Below are 12,097 nucleotides of genomic sequence, written 5' to 3' on the forward strand. Positions count from 1 at the left end.
TGGGATTACAGGAAACAAACATTGAGGCCAAGATCTGAGGGCAATAGGCTTATTTGGGAGGGGTATCAGCATAGGCCAGTGATGAGATAGAGATGAGATGAAGTAGAGAGGCAGGCTACACAGGATGTGAGAGCAGGTCAGATGACAGCACAGGTATAGAGAACCTGTGAGAAGCCTGAACAGAACACCTACCTCCAAATTAGACCACCACCAATGGTCAGATATGGTTTATTTATATTTTCATCCTCCCCTCCTCCATCTTTCCTTTCTCTACCCCTCTAACTCAGTCCCTTGCTCTCTGTCTCTTCTTCCCTTGTCTCTCTCTCTGGTCCATTGGTCTACTTCCATTCCTCCCCATCCAATGTTTCTTTCCTCTATCCTTTAATCCCTCTAGCTCTTCTTCCTCAGTCCTTCCCCCACTCCATCCCTCCCACCTCATCACCTCTTTCCATTATCTTTTCTGTCACATCTTCTAGCTCTTTGTTCAAAGACCCCTTCTCAGTGAGACTCCTGAGACATCTCTATGAAATCCATCCCCTCATATACTCTCATGTCAGAAACTGCCACCATCTAGCACCTTACACTTTTTTTTCCTCTTTATCTTGTTTGCATGTTTCTCCTTCACTGGAATGAGATTTTTCAGGAATGAGTATTTTTGTTTCTCTCACCACTTTACCTCCTTAAAAATGCTTTGGACATCAGAGCTTCTGGAGACACATTTGTTGAATTAATTGACAATTTGATATAATTGAAAGAGAATACCTAAGTGGTCTGGGGTGGCTTATTCATGCCCCTGAGCTAAGGGAGGGCCTGGTCTCACCAAACCAACCCAGAGGAGAAAACATAATGCCTAAAAGGGAAGTCAGGGTGCAGACAGAATGGAATGTAGGTGCTGCCCACACACTGCAAATGCACAGAGCAGTGCAACGGTAACAGTTCTGTTTTGATTCTTTATTTTCTGCTTCTCTGACTACACCAGTGGCCTTATACCAGGCCAGGTGTACTGAAAGCCATCATTATGCACTGTGACAAAATACCTGAGATAATCAACTTATGAGGAAGAAATGTTTGTTTTAACTCACAGTTTTAGAGGTTTCAGTTCATGGTCAGTGAGCACACTACTTTGGGTCTGTTCAGAAGCAGAAGCTCATGGTGGTGACCTCATGCTAAAGCTGCTCACCTCATAGTAGCCTGGAAATAGAGAGAAGATACCAGAGACTCAATATGCCTTTCAAGAACTTGCTCCCAATGGACTAACTTGCTTATACTTGGCCCTACCTTCTAATAGCTCCCCAGAATGGCAGTGAGCTTTTATTTGTTTGCTGTTTGGGGGGATGGGGGTACATGCCATGGCATACTGATGGAGATAAAAGGACCACTTGCAAGAGTTGGTTCTTTCCTTCTACCATGTGGGTTTGAGATTAGACTCAAGTTCTCGGGATCTATTGTAAATGTAGGCTGAGTTTTTTGTAGGTGTCAAGATCAGCTCTGTCCTATCAGCTGCTTCCCAAATAGCCATTCAGAGATTATAAATTATAATTATAATTATAAATTATATATATATTATAATTATAAATGCTTGTCTCCAGCCAGCTCTTGCAACTTAAATTAATATGTTTCTATTAATCTATGTGTTGCCCCAAGGCTCGTTTACCTCATTTGTGAGCTTCCCATGTTGCTTCTTCTGCATCTGGCTCAAGACTCCCCAGACTCTTTCCTTCTTCTTCTCAGCATTTTCTCTGCCCCCAAAAATTCTGCCTAACTATCAGCCAATCAGGTTTTTATTAACAATAAGAGCAACACATTTTCACAATGTACAAAAGGATTATTCCACAGCAGGAAAGTACTTTTATCCACTAAGTCATCTCACCAGCCCAGCACAATGGTCTTTGGGGGACATTCTATACCCAAATTCTCCACCCAGCACTGCCTCCTTAATGTAGATTAATACATTAATACAATGCTGCAGAATAATCCTTTTCTACAGTATTAATATGTATTTCTCTCATTGGTTAATAAAAAGCTGACAGGCTGGTAGCTGGGCAGGAAGTTAGGTAAGAAAACCAAAGTGAGAATGATGGGAAGAAGGAGGACAGAATCAAGAGAGATACCAGTCAGCTGCCCAGGAAGTAAGACATGCTAGAGGACAGGTAAAGCCACAAGCAATGTGGTAATACATAGATTAATAGAAATGGATTCATTTAAATATAAGAGTTAGCTAGTAACAAGCCTGAGCTATTGACCAATCATTTATAAATAATATTAAGTCTCTTTAATATTATTTAATAAATAATATTAAATTTGGAAGCAGCTACTGGACTGGGGAACAGGCAGTCAGGATGGGAAAACTCCACTTACACTGTGACATGCCTTCTCTGGAAAGCAATGCCACACAGTGCCTGCAAGATTGTCTGCAAACATCAGCCAGTGCTGCATGTGGAATGATCCCTGCAATGAACACAGAACTCCAGGCAGTCTCTGCATTAGAAAGTACAACCCAGGCTTTGTTTACCACTGTGTTTAAAGATTTCTAATTTCCCACAATCTTTAAATAGCATACATTCTTTGACTGCAATAAATGGAGAGTACGTGTTTTATTATTTTTCTGTAACCACATGTATTCAGCAATTAGAGATACCAGTGCTGCCAACTGACTTGGAAGACAAATATCAATGGCTGGGTAATGCTGTGCTTGTGGTTGTTTTATTAAACAGAGACCCAGAGCACAATGGCTTCATTCCAAATCTTCATTCCCAGAGTAGTCCAGTTAACTAGAAGATAGAAAAAAAAAACACTTTCCCCCTCTTATTTGAGTAGACTCTGTTCCATAATTCCAAGAGATCAGCCATCTGTTTTCAAATCATCCAATAACAATGGGTCCTTCCCAGCACTGGCCCTGTGGGTACTGTCCACACCCCTACAATGACCACAGCTTCTGACAGTCCTCAGCCTTCTCTCTCAGGAGTGGTGACCCTTCCTACAGCTGTCCTCCTGTCTTAGAGCCAGAACTCCCTTCCTGGTTGTTGACCAGAATTGGAGGGTAAATGGTTCAATCTCTGACTTTTCAGCTCAGAGCCTATTCCATGGACTAGTAGATTGTTCGTTGCTGAGCCCCAGTGATTCAAGTCTTAGTTGAACCCCTCACTTCCAGTCCCAGCACCTCTTGAGATCACCTCCCTGACACACTATCACATCCAGACCTGTCTCCCTTGTTGTCTCCCAGCCACTGTACAATTTACCAAAAATTGGACAGTGACTGGGAGACAAAAAGGATAGAGCCTTTTTATCCTGCAGCTCACATGTTACCTGACCAAATAAGAAGGAAGCTCCCAGTAGAGATGGAGGATGAGGAACATTCAGGGATGGGGAGTGATCCCTACAGGGCAGAAGCAAATCCTTCTACCAGAAACAAGGAGGAAGCTGTCTTTTACACAGTATCTTCAGACTCTCCAGGCAGCTTCATGACCTGCTCTGCCCCTGTCTAGGAGTCTGCTCATATTGACTGGTAGACATGGGTCAGCCTTAATGAGAGCCATAAAATCATGCTCCTCTTTCCAGACATTCAACAGCCTACTGGGGATGGGATCACCAATGGGCAAGCCTTGCATGGGGCAAACTGGTAGGCAGGGCAACCCAGGCCTGCTGTGAGGGTGCTCAGCGCTGAGAAGACACAAATATCTCTCTCCCTCCTCCCCTTTATCTCTCTCTTTATCTCCCTTTCCCTCTCCCCTTCCCTCTCTATCTCTGAGGCAAATTTAGGCAGTCAGTATAGCCTGATGGATACTTTGACTACTGAGAGAAAAATTTTCATCTTCTTGTTTTAAATTGTACATTTTAAATTCTAAGAGACACTGATCAAGCTTCCTTTAAGTGAATGTATTGACCGATTTCGTTTATATTTCCATGAACATTTCCTTTTTCATACGGGTTTGTAAACATTGTCCTTTTTGACAATGAGAGCTGTTCTTAAAATCTGTGTCTCTGAAGCACATAAGCTCCTTGTCACTTGGGCTACAAACATTTCCTTCATCTCACAGTTTGCTTTTCCTGGTGATATTTTTCCCTTGATTTATTTTAATTTTCAGACAAATACAGAATATCACCCTTTTTCATCAAGCTTCTAAATCTGTATTCTAATAGAAAGCCTTCCCCCTCACAATGGTCGATGAATTCGCCTCTCCTCCTCAGAATCTTGGATTTCCCTTTCATTTGGTCTCAGCTGCATTTAGAATCATCTGGGGTGCTGGAGCAGTGGATCAGGGGTCAGTACTTCTCCCAATAGGCAAATGTCTCTAAACAGTAATTCCTCTTTGACCTTTTGACTTGAAATGCCATCTGTCACATAGACAAATTGTGAATATTTGTTAGGTGTTTTGGAGCCCTGTCTGCTCCCCGAAAACTCTCAGCATCAATAAAGTCCAGCTATTGGACTTTCATAGCACATCTTATACTTAATAGGGCCATTTTCTCCTTATTATTCTCCTTTCTATGGAGGTCCCTGTCCATTCCCCACACATAATATCAGTATTTGAATGGGGGTTGCACTGAACTAGTGGATATTTAGAGTCAATGTCAGTTCTGCAGCAATGATTCATTATCACTGATGAGACATTTGTTTGACTTATTCACTTACATTTTCACGTCAGACAATATAACGTCATCTGATTATAACAGAATTCTCAAGTTTTTAATAAATTCTCAAGTTCACATAAATCTTACATATTTTTTTAAAAGTTAGGGCCAGTGAGATGTTGCTGTGGGCCACAGGAATATATTATAAGAACTCAGCTGGTTATAGCAAAGTCACTACCTGGAGGAATCAGGGAATTCCTCCAGAGGAAGCCAAATCCCAAGGAGTTTTTGGTGTTACTTGGCTTGTTATATATCAGCTGTATTCGGTTATGAAAGTCACGTGTGCCTTCATATTTTTCCCAATTGACTTTTCCCTAAGAAGGGCTAACAGTGTGGACTCTCTGAACATACACATCCAGGTATTTGGAGAACAGCCTCAGGAAAGGCTTTCTCTGGAATCAGTTATCTCCCTTGGCCACTTTCAAGGACTAGCAGTAATAACAGTCCACATGCAAGTCTCCTGATTTAAGGTAAATTCCACAAGGAGACACCACCTAGGTAAGGTGGACGTTAAGTAATAGCTTTACACAATTCAGCTCAGACCCTCCTTTCTTACAGCCTTACTAACTTTGCAGACCGCTAACTCCTTACCTAACCACTTCTAGGAATATTTAGATAACCTTCTGCGCTGACAGCTATGCTCAGCCAGAACCCCAGTTCAAGCCTCCCTGTAATTATCATCATTGGCAGCATCCGGCCAGGTCCATCCCCAGATGGAGGAAAGTACCTTATCAGAGATACCTCTGTACTCTCTAAGAACAGACTTACGCATCCAGGCTACCCATTTGAGAAGGCCTGGTGGATATGCCAATTAAGCTTTACTTCCTCCTTTCCCAGACCTTACCTCTGGTTCCAGATCTCCCTTTAACTATCACCAGAGGCATCTAGGTGTACACAGGTTGCCTAGAAACTGAGCACACTTTCCCCCACCCTGCATAAAAACGGCAGATAGCTTGGACAGATAGGAGCCACAGGAAAAAAAGACGACAGTTTTATTTTCTCCCATTGACCTAGCAACTTATAGATTCTGAACATTTTCTACTAATCACGTTTAAGACTATAGTTGAGCACATAAGATTCCCTCTTCTTAGATATTACCCGAATTTAGCCTTTAGTTAATTCATTTCCCCATTGGTCACTTCCCTTTGGGGTTGCAAATGATAATTAACGGTTATTGGCTCCCTATGTGATTCTTATCACCCCTCCATTTGACCCTGGAAGCCTGGCTTTATATACCAGGACTTCCAGGGCACTGGGGATCGGAGAAGAGAAAAGAGAATGGAAGAACTAGACGGGTAAGAACTTGAGAGGAACAAACTGAGATGGGGAAGAACTAGATTGAAGGGCTAGAAGAGAGTACTAGAGGAATGAGATGGATGAGGAAGAGCCAGATGAGGAAGTACTAGATGGGGAAGAACTAGTTGAGGAAGAACGAGATGAGGAGAGAGAAGGAGATGGGAGAAAAGATGATATGGGAGGGAACAAGATGGATGAGAACCTAGAAGGGGCAGAACTAGATGAAGGAATTAAGATAGAACCTAGAGGGGACCACAGACAAGTGTAGAGAGAAATCAGGCAAGAAAGGACCTAAATATGAGAGCAGAATATAAGCTTGTAACTGACACAGAATAATAAAGTATATGGACTAAGGTGTTTCGTGTACATAGATTCATTTCTTCTCATCAAAGATTAATTATCAGCTGGTTGTAGATTCTTCCCGGACCCTGGGAGGGGACTATCGAGGGGCTGGACCCCCATAGTCCCTGATACCTGGTGAGCTGGGTAAGAACAAGATGAAAAGGACCTAGATGAGGCAGAGTTAAGACAAGAGAATTAAGATAGAACTTAGAGGAAGCAGTAGATAAATACAGAGAGAAATCAGTCAAGAAAGGAGCTAGGCACGAGAACAGAACTGAAGCTGGTTATAAAGGATGTTATGCCAGAGGAATTAAAGCAAGTGGACTATAGAGCTCGGTGTGCTGAGATTCTATTTCCTGAAAATAATCCTCGCCATTAGTAGTTCTCTCTCCTGAACCCCTGGGATGTATAATATTAAGGCTGGTCCCTCTAATATTATATAAGAAGATGTCCTGGCATGGCCTCTTTAGTCAAGAGGCCAGGTGACTCATCTTGAACTGAACGACCCTTTGAGTGATGTCTCATAGTCTATTGCAACCAGTTGATGTTGTTGGCCATACTTTTAGTCCCAGTGTCCACATTAGGATAGACATCTTAGCTTAGGAGGTCAGTCACACCTGGTACTTTAACTTCTGTGTAATATTTAGATAGAACTTTGACATAAACCAGACATAAATAAATTCTAATCTTGTTAAGACTCAGTTTACCAAGAAGTTATTTTGATTGGGCATACACTTGTCTTATAGACAGCATTTGTAAATGTCATCAAGAGCAGATCAATAACTTCAGGGAATGCTATTGCTTTAAATAGAAATTTGTTATTCACTTGTTAAACTTTGACCTCAGAAATTTTAATATCGTACATACATCATTGCCTGTGTCTACTTGAGATTCCCATGGCTAGACTTGAGGGTGACTGACTGAAAGCCTGTCCCCACAATCAATTATAATATGCTTCTTTTATAAGCATATATATATAATATGTTTCAATTATAATATACAATCAAATAATATGTGGGAGCAACCTGAAAAACTTAGTAAGAGTACTGTCCTCTCTCCAACAAAAAGATAATACTGTGACTGATAATTTCTTTTAGATGTTGCTTTTCAACTGTCTAGTTTAAAGTCAGGCTAGGCTCAAATACAGAAAATTATCAGACTTTGTTTTTTGAGGTCTATGGTTTGAAAGAACAACAGTGTTATCCATCTATAGGATCAAAGCAGATGCTACAATTTCTTCTTCTGTATCCTTTGCCTTTCTCCTCAGGGCATTCCTCAGTAATTTTGCCTTGCTCCACTTCTTCATACCTGGCAAATAGAGGAGATGAGGCCTACCAGGCAAGTTGCTCTCACTAATGTGACTTTTTAACACCTTGTACTATGACCTTGATGCCTCTCACCTGATTAAATAAGCCAATGAGTAGAAAAGTGTGGGATATATTTGAGAGACAAATCAATAAATCTGGGAATCCACAGTAACGTGCACTTTTAAATTCTGGCATTGGCAAGAAGCAAGGTTTAAGGGGTGGCACACTCTCTCCAGTTCCAGAGATTCATTAATTAGTGAGGATTAGGCTTCCTGACTGACTGGCGAGATTCAGGACATAGAAGTTGTCTTGATTGGCAGGGATCAAGCTTTACTTTTTTTTAATAGAAAAGTTATTGTCTCTCTTAGATATCTCATTGCACTCCATCCTGCACAAGCTGTAGTGATCCAGGAGGAAAACCAAAGATCAAAAACTGCCTGATTGTCACTACAGTGTGTTGGAGGCACATGGCCTCAGAGGAATCTCTAAATTCCCTTTGGGACCAAGTAAATACATTATATAAAATAACTGACTCAAAACCAGAAGAACACACTCAGGGTTCTGGGATTATCTCTTAGTTTGAGATAGAGACTACATTGACTTTATCACATGACAATAAGGACATCCAGAGTATATTACATGAGTATGATCACCCCTTTTTAAATAGAAGAGCCTCTAAGCAGGATACAAAAGTATACATAGACATGCCAGTCTGGGGCTCTCCACCCTGGGATGGAAGAAGACAACAGGAGCCTGCCCAGTGCCATAGAGAGTGAGCAGGAGACAAAGATCCACATGCCAGCCTGGGGCTCTTCTCCCTGCGCAGGGAGGAAACAACACTGGCCCACCCAGCACCCTGAGGCAGATCCAAAGAGGTGAAGGCAGAGAGTGGGCTGAGGTGGATGGCTTGCCACCCAAGGCCATGGTGATAACTGAGCCTGGGCTGCTGCCAAGGGTCATGTCTGCCCCTGTGGCCTTGCCACAGCCATGGTCTGTGTTGATGTCTGTGGCTCCTGTTACCACCAGAGGCTGAGTTGATAGGGCTGCACAGAGCTGGCCCTGCCCCTCACAGGGGCACATGAGAAAGTGAGTCCTTCCTCACCTGGGTATCACAACATAACTGACCCTGTCGGCAGGTGTGAGGGCCAGCTGGGCCTAAGGGTGTGAGAGTGGGACAACTGGTCCCTCCCCTCTGGTATGCCATGTGGTAGCCTGGACAAGGGAAAGATGCCCTCCATCTCTTCACCCCTCTCCACCTATGGCAGGCAGGAGAACTAACCCAGCCCCTCGCCAACTGAAGCACTAGGGAGGGAAGGCCGTGCTTCTCGCCTGGGCAGCACAGTGGAACTGACCCTGTTAACAGGGACATAGGTGAGCTGGCCCAGAGAATGTGAGCATGAGACATCCGGCCCCGCCCCTCATCTGCCATATGGTGGTGCAAGCAAGGGAGAGATGCTCTCCAACCCCCTGCCCTTCACCACCTGTGACAGATGAGAAATCTGGCCCCAAGTACATGAGAACCAGTGAGCTGGCACTTCAGGGGCTGCAGCACTCGGGAAAGCGGTCCCTGCACCTCACCTGAGCAACCCAGTAATGTTGACTCTGCTGGCAGGTGCTCAGATAAGCAGCCCCAAGGGTGTGAGGGTAGGAGAGCTGGCCCCACTGCTCCTCTGTCATGTGGCAGTGTGGGCAAGGAAGAGATGCACTCCCTTGCCCCTCACCCCTTGCCACTTTCAGTCAGGAGAGCCGGCCCCTGGGTCATGAGAGTGGAAGAGCTGATCCTGCCCTTCACTGGCTGGAGCACTCAGGAGAGTAAGCCCAGTACCTCACATGGGCAGTACAGTATCGCTCACCCTGCTCTCAGGGGTGTGGGTGAGCCTACCATGAGGTTGTAAGAGTGGGAGTGCTAGCCCTGCACCCCCTTGTCTGCCACATGGTGGCTAGGGTAAGGGAAAGATGCCCTTCCTCCCTCACCCCTTGCCACCTTGGCAGATGGGAGAACTAACCTTGCCCCTTACCAGCTGCAGCACTCAAGGGAACAGGCCCACACTTTGCCTGGGCATCACAATAGAGCTGGCCCTGGGAGTGTGAGTGAGCCTGCCCTGAGAACATGAGTGTGAGAGATCCAGCCCTGCCCATCATCTGCCATATGGTGCCATGAGAGAGGGAGAGATGCCCTCTCCACCCCTCCACCCCCTGCCCATCACCACCTGTAGTTGGTGGGAGAGCTGGCCCTGAGGTCACAAGAGCTAGAGAGCTGGCCCTGCCTCTTACCAGCTGCAGAACTCAGAAGAGTGGCACCTGCACCTCACCTGAGCAACACAGTAGAGCTGGCCTTGCTAGTATAGATACAGGTGAGCAAGTCCTGAGGATATGAGAACAAGAAAGCCAGCCCTGCTCCTTGCTGCTTACTGAATAGAGTGAGCTAACCTGGATGATGCTTGAGAGCCCACCCTGGTGTTGAGGATAAGGGAGAGCCTGTGGACTGACCAACCCAGCAACCACCCAGTCCCAGAACCAGGGCTATGAGTTGGTCCATCCTGACATCTACCCCATTGATGATCTGCTAGAGCACATGAAGGGGGCCAGTCCTGCAGTCCCAAAGTTGTAAGATCTCCATGACACAGGACAACAACAGGATATCCAAGAGGAGACTCAGTGAGGGCCCATTGTCAATAGTGTAGCAGAAACAGGAGGCCTCAAACCAGACTAATGACTCATTACAATGAACACTTGCAAGTAAAGATGTATGGACTAAAAAGTACACTGTGTGACTCACTTTGTCATACTACAACTTTCACAAAATTTTTCTTTTTCTTTTTTCCCTTTTTCTTTTATTTTAAATTTTATTTTGTTTTATCTTTTGGGGGAGGGTTCAAGGGCAGAGAGAGGATGTGAAGTGATGGGAAGATTAGTGGGATTGAGATACATGATGTGAAATCCACAAAGAATCAATAAAAAAAGTTACAGAAGAAAGTAAAAGTAATAGACCAACAGCACATGACACAAGGCATACAGTCCCTAAGTAGGAAGGGTCCTACAGACAGACACAAAAGGGAGCTGTAGGCAGAAAAGAGTAACAAATTCTATGGTCTCTATGCAAGAAAAGGGAGTCCATGCCTTGCCATCATTATAAGAGGAAACAACAAAAGATAGTACTTGGGTTTCATTTTTTGTCATTCCTCAGCTCCTAGGTTCTTGTGTTTTTGAGCTATGTTGAGATAGGAGCCCTGGAAAGAAGTGGGAGAAATGGGCTCTCAAGCACCAAATAGTGTGTCTAGCATCTATAGGTTCTGTTGATGCTTCTCTGCTCTCCCACCTTTTCTCTCAAAAGCAAAGTGATGTCTTGATCACAGTTCTACTGATGGACATGTATGGGGATGAGTACTCTGTAGACTTTAGCCAGTTTTCTTCAGGATAGACTCCAATGTAAGATCAGCCTTGCACTACTGGAGAGTTAATATACAAGATTTCCTGGGATAACCCACAGTAATGCGTTGTTTAAGGCAACATCATTACATCCATCTGTAAGAACTCATTCCATATTCCCTGTTGCTCCCTGGCAGAGCAGATCCACCTATCACATGGGATGGTTGGTCCCACTGCTTCCTTTGAACTTGAATGTAGAGACAAAAAGGCCAAAATTAACAACAAAAATTCACATATTTTAACATCAGATCCTGACGACTCTAAGTCTCCCCCAATAAATTGTGATAGCTCATACACATATCTAGAGATACTACAAATGGCCAGTCTCAAGAGAGATGGACCCTCAAACAAACTGCCCATGGGATAAATAACCAAAAGTCAACGGCTGTAAAAAGCATCCAGTGACTTTCAGCCTCACTCTGGGGTTCCTTCTCCCCTACTCACCTGCCTTACCAAGATGTATTTGATAATCTTTCTACTCCACATTTTTCTGTTGCTTTGGTAAATGCACTTGTAGCCTGCATATCATCAACCTGTCATTGTCCACAGCATTTAACAAATCACATCATGGGCATTTGTTAGAGAAGATGACCAGAAAGAGCCTCAGAAAAGGAGCCTCAGGGTAGAGATGAGGTGTGCCTGTGCCTTCCCTCCACCCCACCCACCTGTAGAGCCAGCCAACTCCCGGCTTCCTCTCCACCAGTGTTGTCCCTAGAGAGCAAGAGTTGAGACTGAGTCACCCTTTGAGCCTCGTAAGTCCGTCCTTTCATGCCTCATCCTCGAGGTCAGACCTTGAAGTCATCATCTCAGTATTCAGTTTACTTATTACTCAGTAGCTCAGAAACCCAACTGAACATTCAACGAGCCTCACATAGATTGGTTACATGCTTTCTTCTTTCTCTCTGCTCATCTTTACCTAACCCACAACCTCACTGTTCATGAAACTTCAATGAATGAATGGAATGATTCATGGATTGAATACACTGTGGGGCTCATAAGAAGGGGGCTTAGGACCACTTTCCAGCCTTGTCCAGTTAGTTTCTTGTCAATTTAACACGAGCTACAGTTACCTGGGAAGAGGAACCTCAGCT

General features: G+C 44.1%; 1 long non-coding RNA gene across 2 annotated transcripts in view; it reads right to left on the reverse strand.

The window, feature by feature from the left end:
• The window catches only part of LOC128102440 (uncharacterized), a 108,228-nt gene that overhangs the window by 48,853 nt on the left and 47,278 nt on the right, over positions 1–12,097 (reverse strand). For both annotated transcript variants that reach the window (XR_008215398.1, XR_008215397.1), the window contains exon 5: positions 1,083–1,191. This is a non-coding gene — a long non-coding RNA (uncharacterized LOC128102440). The remainder of the gene's footprint in view (positions 1–1,082; positions 1,192–12,097) is intronic.

Source organism: Peromyscus californicus, unplaced genomic scaffold (genome assembly GCF_007827085.1).
Source record: "Peromyscus californicus insignis strain IS unplaced genomic scaffold, ASM782708v3 Scaffold_7__1_contigs__length_154581171, whole genome shotgun sequence".
Lineage (NCBI taxonomy): Eukaryota > Metazoa > Chordata > Mammalia > Rodentia > Cricetidae > Peromyscus > Peromyscus californicus.